At 44.0% G+C, this 12,917-nt stretch overlaps 1 long non-coding RNA gene across 1 annotated transcript; it reads left to right on the top strand.

The window, feature by feature from the left end:
• The first annotated feature begins 1,128 nt into the window (after nt 1-1,128).
• LOC310672306 lies at nt 1,129-4,993 on the top strand. The gene is made up of 2 exons (XR_014508512.1): nt 1,129-2,163; nt 4,240-4,993. It is a non-coding gene; the product is annotated as an uncharacterized lncRNA (long non-coding RNA).
• Nucleotides 4,994-12,917: the final 7,924 nt, after the last annotated feature.

Raw genomic sequence — 12,917 nt, 5'->3', positions numbered from 1 at the left:
AAAGGAAAAAATAATAGAAGGAACGTTAAACAACATATCTTGTCAAAAACATAGTGATTTAAGAAACACAAACCATCAATGACATTATTAAAAGCACATATTTCCAGACACACGTTTTTTCACTTCCTGTTCAGAACTATTACCTAGAAATTTTGTAGACATATGGTGCTTATGCCTTGCAACTTACATGTAGTTAAATGGCTGGAGAGCAATTTCCAGCACAGTACTCTTTCTTGCATCAAGTTCTCCATGGGCATTTTTTAAAAAATGCTAATGCGTAAAATACAGTTCTACACAAACAAGCAGAAGGAAGCTGTGAATTGCTGTTCTCCCCAAGCCAAGAAGGAAGACTTTTAGCAGTGTTTAGTCTGTTTCCTTTAAACTCAGCTTGTCTTTTCATCCAGACTCGGGATTATGATTTTTCACTAATGTCAGTTTTAACACACGGTTGAAATTGGATTAAAAAAACTGACCATCGTTAGTAAATCCTACATTCGGATGAAATGACAAATCTAGTTGCTTCTAAATGCAGCCAGTGGGGTAGGTCAAGAATTGCACCAATAAAGAAAGAAATTACGTTTTGTCTTTCCTAATTTTCAGTGTTTGAGTCTTGCTGTAGAAAAAGAACACTTCATAAATTCTAACAAAACAACAGTTTCAAAGCAGATAATGATGGCTATCTTGGACAAAAATCATCGTGAATAATAAGTTGTATTCCAGATGCCTTTCTAAGCACTTGGCTTGGGGGGAAGTTGTGCCTGAAGCTATTCTTATTACAGTGGTGCCTCGCAAGATGAAAAGAATCCGTTCCGCGAGTCTCTTCGTCTTGCGTTTTTTTTTCGTCTTGCGAAGCAAGCCCATTAGCGGATTAGCGCTATTAGCGACTTAGCGGGCTTAGCGGATCAGCTAATAAGCGGCTTAGCGGATCAGCTGTTAAGCGGCTTAGAGGCTTGGGAAAAGGGGGGGGGGAGGGAAAAAACCCCGCAGGAACTCGCAAGACATTTTCGTCTTGCAAAGCAAGCCCATAGCAAATTCGTTTTGCGAAGCACCTCCAAAACGGAAAACCCTTTCGTCTAGCGGGTTTTCCGTCTTGCGAGGCATTCGTCTTGCGGGGCACCACTGTATGTGAAAATTCTTAAATATCCCTTACAGATGTGTAAAGCACAGTATGGTTCCCTGAAAAAAGAACCAATGGCAATTTTAATTAGATAATACAAAGTGGGCCAGCTAAGAAGTAACGATTGCCACTTGATAAACTCCAGTTTGTGAAACCAAGGTAATCTGCCATGCGGGCACACTGTTTTATCTCTTCCTTTGTGTGCCAGCTTTGGTTTGAGATTGTGGATCATTTAAACCAAAGTTTTCAGGTCTGAGTACGGTGGTAAATTATGGTTTATATGCAAACAATGTTCAATGCCAAAGCCCATATGTGAGGGGAACAGGATGTGGCAACATATGGACACCCTTCCTGTCCCTGGGTTAGTAAAGCACAGTTTAGTAAGCCAATATAACTATGTCTGAAGCAGCCTAGTACAGTAATACCTCCATGAACATCTGCCTTGTCTAGCATCTATTCCAGTGAACATTCGCAGCAAACCTGGAAGTACCGGAAAACGGGTTACTTCCGGGTTTGCTGCTCCCACATGTGCAGAAGTGCTAAATGACGCATGCACAGAAGAGCAAACCGCTCCGTACGTGTGTGCAGAGCGGCGCATTGCCCTGCGTCCTTTTTGGCAAAACAAAGTACGACTATCTAAAAAGCTTATTTTACCTCAGCCATATTAATTTTCTTTTCTTTTTTTTAATGGTCATTAAGTAAGGAAAAGTAGCCTACACCAGTTTATTCTTTAGAGAGTGCTATACTGTATTGCTAATTCACTTCCAACATGGAATGGAAGGCTCGGAGAGGCATATGGCTCACAATTGCCAAGCCATCATCTGTTGCTTTCTAGCAGATTGATAAAAGACTTATTTTTAGTTTCCTCCAAAGTGACAGTGGAAGTGTATGAATTCATTGGCTTCTCTTACAAGCTCCCATCTACCCCGGAGCTGCATCATGCAAAGAATCCTGGGTTGTGGCTGAATGGTATATACACCAGGAGAATTCCACACTGCCTGAGAAATCACTGTTATATTTACTGGCATTTGGCACTGTCAAAGCAGGTAAAGAATTGTATTTAGGTATTTCTCACCCTGTTCCAAGCACTCAAGGCTACGGTATATCATCATTCTTGCATAAGTGCTATAAAACTAGGCTACAAGACAGTAATTTGTGCAAGGCCTCATAAGAAGAAGTGCCTGATATATTCAGATCCTTGCTATCTGATTTTACTGTGTTTTCTGTTCTAGCTTTGTTTTCCTACTCTTCAATCTCCATGATGCAGAAAGAAGAAGATAAAGGGAGGAATTAAGAGGATCTGCTTCTCCCCCACCTGCTTTTTAATAGCATTTATCTAGCACCCAATTTACTCCCCCCCCCAACCACATGTGCACACTATATAAATAAGCTACTTTTATTTATGGGCATAGTACAGGATGTAAATACACCTGTTTAGATACAACTGTGGGTGTTCATATATGGCAGGCTTCCCCAATCTGGTATCTTCCAGATCTCTTAGACTGCAACTCCCATCAACCCCAGCCAGCACAGATGAAGACTGTAGTCCAAAACAGCTGGGAGGATGCCAAGTTAGAGAAGGATGATATATGATATTTTTCTAGTGATGCAGAAGGTTGGCCTATTGTACATAGGGTTGTGTGAGCTATTCTTATTTTTCCCCTCCAGATGGTGTCATAGAGCAGGTTTTAGAAGCCAAACTGAAATGTTGTTGTTGTTGTGCTAAAGAACAGCAATGATCTCAGTGTCCTACAGCACACCATAGGCGTATTTTTACAGCCATAAACCTAATACTCTTCGGGCAGTCTTTTTTTTTTTTTTTAATTTACTTTTAGATGTTGCCAGCCCCTGCAGAGATGGCTCAAGCATGAAACCCTCTGGTAGATTTAAGTCAGTTCCTCATTGGCGCACCATGTTGCAGAATTTATAACTCTCAGTTTTCAATTATCCATGCACTGAATTCAAAGCAAGCTATATGATCAAAGAAAATTCTGCCTAAAGCCACATTTGGTCCACTGGAAAATCATGTTACAGTTGCAGAATAATCAAAACACTTTCTATCTGCTGTTTTAAAATTTTGAGGTGGTGAAGAAAGGCAGAAGTCTGACTTCCTTGTTTCACTATACAGAGGTCTTTGCTCTCTCTTGTGTAATTATACAGTTGTTGCAAAAGCCCCCAACACACAGTCAGCAGTCTACCAAAAGCATAAAATGTTCCAAAAAATGGTTCGTCTGCACCTCATTTTTGATGGTTTGCTTCTAAAACAAATAAATTCTTATGAATTCCTAAAATTCATAGTGTTGGCACTGACCTTTAAAGCCCTAAACAGCCTCAGCCCTGTATACTTGAAGGAGTGTCTCTACCCACATAGTTCAGCCCGGACACTGAGGTGCAGCTCCAAGGGCCTTCTTGGAGTTCCCTCACTGTGAGAAGTGAGGTTATAGGGAACCAAGTAGAGGGCCTTCTCTGTAGTGGCACCCATCCTGTGGAACGCCCTCCCATCAGATGTCAAGGAAATGAACAACTATCTGACTTTTAGAAGACATCTGAAGGCAGCCATGTATAGGGAATTTTTTTTATGTTTGATTGTGTTTTTAATATTTGTTGGGAGCTGCCCAGAGTGGCTGGGGGCAACCCAGTCAAATGGGCAGATGATGATGATGATGATGATTTTGTAGTCGCAATGACTCTAAAATGCAGCTCTCTTGAAGAGCAAAGTCATTTAAAAGGTTTGCCATCTTGACCCTTCTAATCTTTTAAGACTAACACATGTATTATCCAAGTTGAGTGGATACTCACCAAGTTGATAATAGCTTTGCTTAACCATGATTTGTTTGCCACATATGCTTGCTAAGCTACAAAGACATAAGGCTAGAGAAGCTGGGAAATAAACCAAGCTTTTGTGAAATAAGCCTTGGCTTGTTTGCTAGTCTGTAAAACAACTCATGATTTGTTGCACAAACCATGGTTAAAACAAACCATTGTTTCTTGTTATCTATTCTCTTTGATTTCCTCCTCCTCCTCCTGATGATGATGATGATAGATTGGAGCATGACTTAGTTCCATTAGCATTGGTAAAGGGATGGGCAGCAATTTTCATCAATCCCTCCTTTCCCTTACAGCTCCTTGTTCCTCTAGAATAAAACTCAGTGGAACAGTCTGGGAGGCAATGCTGGAACTGAAGGGAAAATCAGCAAAAATTACCACCCCATCTCCTTCCTCCACTGGATCCCAGTTTCTTCTCTGAACAGAAGCTCTTCTACTCTGAGTTGCAAGGCTGGATTTAACCCATGGTCTTTTATTGTATGAACAAGTAGTATGCTCTGGTTTGTGACTTCTGGTGTTGAAGTCAATGGGTTAGGTTTTAAGTGTGGGTTAGAATTCTATTTCCTGTTTCTTTTTATATCCCTATTTTGGTTCTGATTTCCTAAATAAGCCTTCCTACTGAACAGTTCTTGCTTTGGCTGTGAATTCCTCAAAACTAATGCCAATTTTTACATGGACTCTGCAAGATGTAAGCAGGATTAAATGCACGGTGCTTACGAAGAGCTATATTCAAGTTATCCTTCCCATAACTCTGTAAAGTAGGCCACCACCACCCCTTTAATAAAAGGAGGGGGCTGAAGCTGAGACAACTACCTGGATTTTCCACATATGCAGAAGATGGACTCTATCCTTATCACTGGGCACTAAAAGCCAGTCTAAACAAACAAGGCTGCTGTCATCTCTAATATCTGAGCAGGTTTGAGCTCAAGCAACCTAAAAGAGGGGGGTGATTAAATAGCTTCTTAATTCTTTTTTAAACTTCTGCCATCATTTGAAAACAGTGAGAAGGGAGGTGGACTAAAAGGGAATAAATTGCCTGTTTGGAACTTCTCCTTCTTCTATTCCTCAGCTGCTTCATATGAAAGAGATAAAGGATGCAAAGCCCTCAAACAGTCCAGAGTACTACATTTCCATAATATATTTCACTCCTGAAACTATTTGTTCTCTTCAGCATGATGTTCCAGTTTCAATATAGTAATTTAGAAGCAAACAAGCAAACACCAATATATGTACAACATTCACCGTCAGCCGAACTTAGCCTTCTCTAACTTGCTCATAATGTTCTATTCATCTTAAAGAAAAATTAGTATGTATCAGCATGGGCTCTGTAGAATAGGAGGGGGCATGGAAATGGGTGATGGCCTGTGTGCAAGGAAAAGTTGCAAAAAGGATGAAGGAGAAGGTAGGAAAAGGGGGGCAAAGGTGATAAAGGTGTCCGTGTGTATGCAAAAGAGACTGCACAATAGGAGAGGTGATAAGGCATGGAAATAGGGTTGACCTATGTGGAAGGGGGGACGCGGGTGGCGCTGTGGGTTAAACCACAGAGCCTAGGACTTGCCGATCAGAAGGTCGGCAGTTCGAATCCCCGTGACAGGGTGAGCTCCCATTGCTCGGTCCCTGCTCCTGCCAACCTAGCAGTTCGAAAGCACGTCAAAGTGCAAGTAGATAAATAGGTATCACTCCAGCAGGAAGGTAAACAGTGTTTCTGTGCGCTGCTCTGGTTCGCCAGAAGCGGCTTAGTCATGCTGGCCACATGACCTGGAAGCTGTCTGCGGACAAACACCAGCTCCCTTGGCCAATAAAGCGAGATGAGTGCCGCAACTCACGACTGGACCTAATGGTCAGGGGTCCCTTTACCTTTACTATGTGCAAGGGAGAATTGAGAAAAGCTAGGAGGAGCACGGGGGGGGGAGTAAAGGGGAAAACGGGGGTGCAAAGGAGGTTGTCAAAAAGGAGGGATTTGGAAACATTGGAATGGGGTTGAAGATGAAAGCAGCGGCATGAAAGGGTCAAGAATAGGGTGCTTAGTAGTTGCAATGCGTGAGAGAAGGGAGATGCAGGAGGTTACCATGGAGGCAGTTTGTGTGCTAGGAGGGGTTGCACAAAATGAGGGGGATGGCATGGGCACAGGACGAAGGTGAAAATGGGTGCAAAGTGGAGCTGCATAATAGAAGAGGCTTTAGAAATGGTACTGGGAAGGTGAGAAGTGAGCTCTGTAGTTGTGCGGGGTGGGAAGGGAAAGCTCAGTGGCATGGCAGCGGGGGTTGGCAAGTGAAGCAACAGGGACACAACCCCTTGTAATTTTTCATGCAAGTGTATAAAAGTAGAGAAAGTGGATAGAGAGTTTTTTTTTCACCTCCTCTGCTCATATAATACTAGAAGACAAGGCCATTCAATGAAGCTGCATGTTGGAAGTCCTGCTTCATGCAGCACATAGGTAAACTATGAAATCCACTACCCTGTATTTAGTATTAGATTTAGTGGCAGAATTCGCTTTAGAAAGGAACAGGACAGATTCATGAAGGATAAAGCTGTCAATGGCTACTAGTCACGCAGCTCAGGCATGAGAGGCAGTATGTCCCTGAATACCAGTTGCTAGGAACCACAAATGGCGCGAGTGCCATTATGCTCTTGTGTGTGTGAGGGCAGGATGCTGGACTCAATGGGCCTATTTCAGCAGGTCTCCTGTTCTCAAGCATTCTGCACTTTCAGCTTGCTTTTAATTGCCAGGACTGAGTGTATGAAGTACACTTAAAACCCACTCTCTAAATGTTAATGGTGTACAGCTAGAGAGCATAAAAAAAGAAAGAATTTGACCAGAGTGTGAGGAACAGGGAAGGCCTTCTTTTCCTGCTAAAACGAACCTGCGAAGTGATTACTCTTGCAATGTTCAGTTAGAATTTGCCAGCCAAAGTCCTAGCAAAGAGCCAAGCTTCCACCTCTTAGGTTATTTTCCCACTCCCAATTCCCATAAAGCCACCGCCCTGCCCTAAGAGCTAATTTTCACATGCAGCAGGCTCATAGCAACAGGCTTCACGGTCTCCAATGGTTGGAAGGGAGAGGGGAGAGAGAGAGAGAGAGATCGAGATCAAACAATCCAGTGTATGTACATAGTATTCTTCAGCTCCTTGCTTGTTATTGGTCTGAATATGCTACACTCCCCTCTTTCCTCGCCCAGTGTGATCTGTGCTCGCAACTCGCTGCCTGGGTCTGGGCCAGCTGGAACACACCTTCTTTTTCACACATACACAGACCCACGAGCCAGCTCTGGCCTACAGGGTGGAAACTTGATGCTCTTGTCAGTGCAGCCACAATTTGACTTGCTGGGACTGGAGCAGAGGAGGAGGAGCAGCAGCCACAGGCTTCCAGTGCCCTTCACACAGAAGTAGTGGGAACGTGACAGTAGGACAGGACCAGTGGGAAAGCCCCACTTTGCCCCTCACACCATTGTACATCATGTGAGAGTGAGCACCCAAACATGGCTTGTATCGTTTACAGTAAGTTTCATAGCTATATAAGAAATGTAGGTCACCATTCACCAGCTTTAAGAGTGATCAGACTGTCAAGGCCTCACCCATAGATTAAGTGCAGTCTCCTTGGGGTAGGAAGAATGCAACTATTAATTACACAACTATTAATATTACCTCATCAGTGTGCATTGCACATGACAGCATTGCATATGAAAGAAAAAGAGCACAGGTTCCTTCCTTGTGAAGCTTGCACTCTGAATGTTGAGAGTGGAGAGAAACAGCAAAATTAGTGAGAGAGAGGCAAGGATAACAAGGCCTTAAAATGCACTGTTATGTCAATTTGGGACAACGTAAGAGGAACAGTCCAGTTAAAACAATATACGAAGAGAGGTAGAATAGAATCTATAAATATTGTGGGGCCACTAGAAGATCCTTGCACTGTGTTCAGTACAGGACAGGAGCTGAGTAAATCTAAATTTCTCTTGCCCTTCCCATTCCCCACCCCCAGTCAGTCCCTGTAGCAATTCCTGTTCATCTAGTCCTGTCTTCTACAAACAATTTTGTATGAAAGGAATGCAGGAAGTTCAGTTAAAAATTAAACCACCAGCATAAGCTCTAGATTGTAGTTGCACAATAAGAATGCTTGTATTCACAGAGTAGCATCTGAAGCCTTCTTGAAACAAAACAAAACAAAACAACAAAACCCTAAACTACGAGGATGCAGAAATTAAGAATTTGCGCTATTGTTTATTAATGCACATTACTGCAGTGGTACCTCGGGTTAAGAACTTAATTCGTTCTGGAGGTCCGTTCTTAACCTGAAACTGTTCTTAACCTGAAGCACCACTTTAGCTAATGGGGCCTCCCGCTGCCACCGCGCGATTTCTGTTCTCATCCTGAAGCAAAGTTCTTAACGCAAGGTACTCTTTCTGGGTTAGCGGAGTCTGTAACCTGAAGCGTCTGTAACCCAAGGTACCACTGTATTTAAAGAGAGGGGTCTTTGTTAGATCATGGATACATTGCATGCCATGCAGATGTGAATGAAAATGCTGGTTCTGGCTTTTACTTTACTTTTTTTTTTAAATCACAGATACAAAGCTTGATTAAACTAATAATAATCCAGTAGCCATGTCAAATGTCTGAATTCGACACACATTCTGGAAACTGGTGCCTGAAATTCAAAAGAAAACAGGCAGGTAACTTTTTTGCAGGGTTAAAGCATCCTACTGAAGAACAGGCAGAGCAATTCTTGCCTTTTCCAGATTGCAGCATTCTAGTCCTGTGACTGTTAGATCTCAGGACTGGCTGGACAAGGCAGTGAAATATTTGCTGAACATTTGTATTCTGCCTCTCTGCTTCTTATAAAAACACTTGTCTTCTTAAAACTAACCAGTACGAAGGAAGCAGCAGGAATGTGTTCAAGCCCCTGGGATTCAATAGCACTTCTCCCACATATGTGTCATTCAGAAAAAGCAGGTCAGATTTTTAAAAACAAAACAAACTCCTACTTTCAAGAGTGCTGCTGAGCTGCACACAGCTTGTGCTATGGCTACTTGCTGATTTCATCTGACTACACTCTTTGACTGGAGCAGCCTTCCCTCGATCTCTTTTTTCCAGCTTAAAACTAAACTAAAATAATGATCAGACAATTCCCCTCTCTATTATTTTAAGTGGAGTTTTGATCTGATAAATACATGAGCCACACTTTTGGTTGATTTAGAAACAAAGCAAGGCAGGAGAACATTATACAACTTTAACACAAAAGATTTGCAGCTTCAAGGCTTTGCCTGGCAAAAGCTTAAAGCAAATATTCTTTTTATAAAAAAGAAGAAACCCTTGAGGATAGAGCAAATTACAACTGGTTCCAAGTCATGTTGAAAGCAGTGCAGTGCCACACAGCTGGAGAAAGGAAGCACACACATTAGCCTACTGGTAGTTTTGTTGCAATTACATCCTGTAGTCAAGAGTCTAAACTTGTCCTATGCAGCAACAGCCCTCTCAGCTGATTAAAAAAGAAAAGGCAACTGGAAATCTCTGAGGCACTAATTTCCCCTCTTTATTCTTAGTCATCAGCACACACACCCATTCAACAAAAAGACATGCAATCGGGGCCACAAACCCACGAATAAGCTAGGAAAAAAGGGACTCCCTTCAAGCCAAGGCATGCCTTGATTCCATGGGCACAAAGCAGCTGGAAATTGTGACCATTAGGGCAGGTGACAACAATACAGTGGTACCTTGGGTTACATACGCTTCAGGTTACATACGTTTCAGGTTACAGACTCCTCTAACCCAGAAATAGTACCTCGGGTTAAGAAGTTTGCTTCAGGATGGGAACAGAAATTGTGATCTGGTGGTGCGGTGGCAGCGGGAGGCCCCACTAGCTAAAGTGGTACCTCAGGTTAAGAACAGTTTCAGGTTAAGAACGGACCTCCGGAATGAATTAAGTTCTTAACCCGAGATACCACTGTACAGTATTAAAATCTGTTTAAAAAAAATATAGTCAGGAGAATAAGGTTGGGGGTGTGGGTGTATGGTGTTATGAGGTGATTGGGAGTGGGTACCAGGTCCCTCTAATTTCTGGATCCAGCAACTGTTGAAAGCCAATCAAGTTTTCCAATTTCGGGAAACAGCCAAGCTAGCTTCCTGGTGAAAGGATGGGGGATTAGGGGGCTCAGTGCAAGGCGGCAAATGTTTACCCTTTTGTTCTTCTGTCTCGTTCAGACCAAGAGAACAGAACAGCCTCCATAGACTTAGACTGCTTTAGAACTACTCCACCATCTTTTTTAAGAGGTGGAGTTTTGATCAAAGCAGCGACATAATGGGTAAATGAACCTCTCATCATACATCTACTTCGGCACTCCTTGGCTGTTAACTCTCCTGTTGGTAGCATTTTATCGGTGTGTTTATTTTTTTAATTGATATTTCATTTGTGCTGGAACACTTTTCCTTCTATATTTTCAAAACATATAATTGAAATAGTCACACAATTGCATTTAAAATCACAAATTTCAACATGCATGTGTGTGTGTGTGTGTATGCATGTATATGTATATATATATAGGGACGCGGGTGGCGCTGTGGGTAAAACCACAGTGCCTAGGACTTGCCGATCGTATGGTCGGCAGTTTGAATCCCCGCGGCGGGGTGAGCTCCCGTCTTACGGTCCCAGCTCCTGCCCACCTAGCAGTTCGAAAGCACCTTTAAAGTGCAAGTAGATAAATAGGGACCGCTTTATAGCGGGAAGGTAAACAGCGTTCCGTGTGCTGCGCTGGTGCAGGCTCGCCAGAGCAGCGATGTCACACTGGCCACGTGACCCGGAAGTGTCCTCGGATGGCGCTGGCTCCCGGCCTCCAGAGTGAGATGAGCGCACAACCCTAGAGTCTGACAAGACTGGCCCGTATGGGCAGGGGTACCTTTACCTTTACCTTTATGTATATATATACTGCCTTTCCAGTCAGTGCCATTTTAGCAGCCTGGGTTGTGAAGTTTGGGAGATTTATCTGGGTAGTGTTGCTGATCTTATAATTAGAAACGAACACTTTTTACCCTACCTTTGGTGGTTTTGGGGGATCCAAGGACAAAATTCCATGCAAAAGCTGTATTCTTCTGCCTATTCACCTAAGACGTCCTCGTCCTAGACAAAACTCAGTGGGGAAGATTGGCCTTGCCCATTGCTCTTCTGGCAACTGTTCCAAAAGCAACCAAACAGCCAATCCATTTTGTTGTTGTTGTTCTGGCAGGCTGGCATCTCTCCTAGGTGGCTGTTCCTCAGAAGAGAAAGGTTCACCCATGGGCGGAAAAGAGAAGAACATGGATGAGACATCCAACAAAGAATCCAAATATTATCCAGCGGTTCTGCCTAATTTTCCAGGTACAATTTTCAGCTTGATAAAAATCTGGAAAAACCTACATGCCTGTATCTAGGCTACAGCTGAGAGAGAGGGCGTGTAGATTACCATTACAGTGGTACCTCGGGTTACAAACGCTTCAGGTTACAAACTTTGCTAACCCGGAAGTAGTACCTCGGGTTAAGAACTTTGCCCCAGGATGAGAACAGAGATCGCGCACCGGCAGCACAGCAGCAGCGGGAGGCCCCATTAGCGAAAGCGCTCCTCATATTAAGAACGGACCTCCGGAATGAATTAAGTTCGTAACCCGAAGTACCACTGTATATCTGAAAAACAAACAGGGTGTGGGTTAGGCCTGAGGAAGACATTTCCAGTTAAATTGGTAGGGCTTTCATGCTTGGCATTGTAACACCAGGAGGCACTTTGGGAAAATGACAGTTGTGATGCTGTGTCCTGGAAGGTCCACCACAGCCTGTAGCTGGTTTTTCTTCTGCCAAACTTCGAAGGCTTCCCCTTGCAATAATAAAGTCTCTGTGGGGTGGAGTTGTTCCCTGTGGCCTTGTTTGTAGAAAGCGGCAGTCAAGGAAGCTTCCTTCTCCAGGGCACATCTTGAAAGAGCTGATGCAGCAATGCAGTCTGAATATTTGTGGGTTTATCCATGGCTCAGAAGTATTGGGGCTAATATACTTAGGGAAACTGGTGATGATGCAAGCTATCCACCTACTTGCTGCCTTTATAAATCTATGGGGGAAGGTTAATATTATCACTAAAAAAAGTCTGTTGCATATCAGTATTTATGACAAGGGTTTGGGGAACCTCCAGCCAGTGGCGTAGCGTGGGTTGTCAGCACCCGGGGCAAGGCAAGTAATTTGCGCCCCCCAACCCAGGGAAAGGCAAGTAATTTCCGCCCCCCCCCCCGCTGCACTGTCCCTCCCCCAGATAGTCCCTCGCTCTCTCTCTGCACTGCACCGCACGCCTGGCACCCCCCCTCCACAGTGGGCGGCGACCCGGCGGCTCGGATCGGATTCGCACAGCCAGCACTGCAGTGAGAGAGAGTGAGTGAGCCAGGTAGGGGCAGAGAGCTGCGAGTGCGAGCGTGCCCCCCCCAGATGTTGCCTCCGGTGCAGCTGGCCCCCCCTGCACCCCCCACGCTACGCCACTGCCTCCAGCCCAGTGGACTCTTCCCAAGACATGCTACCTCACTGCCCCCACTTTGTGCCCCCTACAAATGCTTTTGCTGGACTGGAATGTGACTTTGAACTTTGACCACCTATCTTGTTTGCCTGGATGGAACCTGGAGGGCCGTGTGTGTAGAAAGCTGCTGTACAAAGTTAAGGGTTGGATGGATACACACCATACCTTTAATGCACATCAGATGCCCATTTAAAGCATATAACTTCTCCCAACAGATCCTCACAGTTTCCCCCTCACAGAGTTACAATTCTCTGCATCCTTAACAAACTACAGTTCCCAGGATTCTTTGGGGGAGGTTGTATGCTTTAAATGGGCATTGGCTGTACAGTGGTACCTCTGGTTAAGTACTTAATTCATTCCGGAGGTCCATTCCTAACCTGAAACTGTTCTTAACCTGAAGCATCGCTTTAGCTAATGGGGCCTCCCACTGCCGCCGTGCCACCGGAGCACGATTTCTGT

This window comes from Podarcis tiliguerta, assembly GCF_965153285.1.
Source record: "Podarcis tiliguerta genome assembly, chromosome: 2".
NCBI classification, from domain to species: domain Eukaryota; kingdom Metazoa; phylum Chordata; class Lepidosauria; order Squamata; family Lacertidae; genus Podarcis; species Podarcis tiliguerta.
This window is presented reverse-complemented; position numbering and strand designations above follow the sequence as displayed.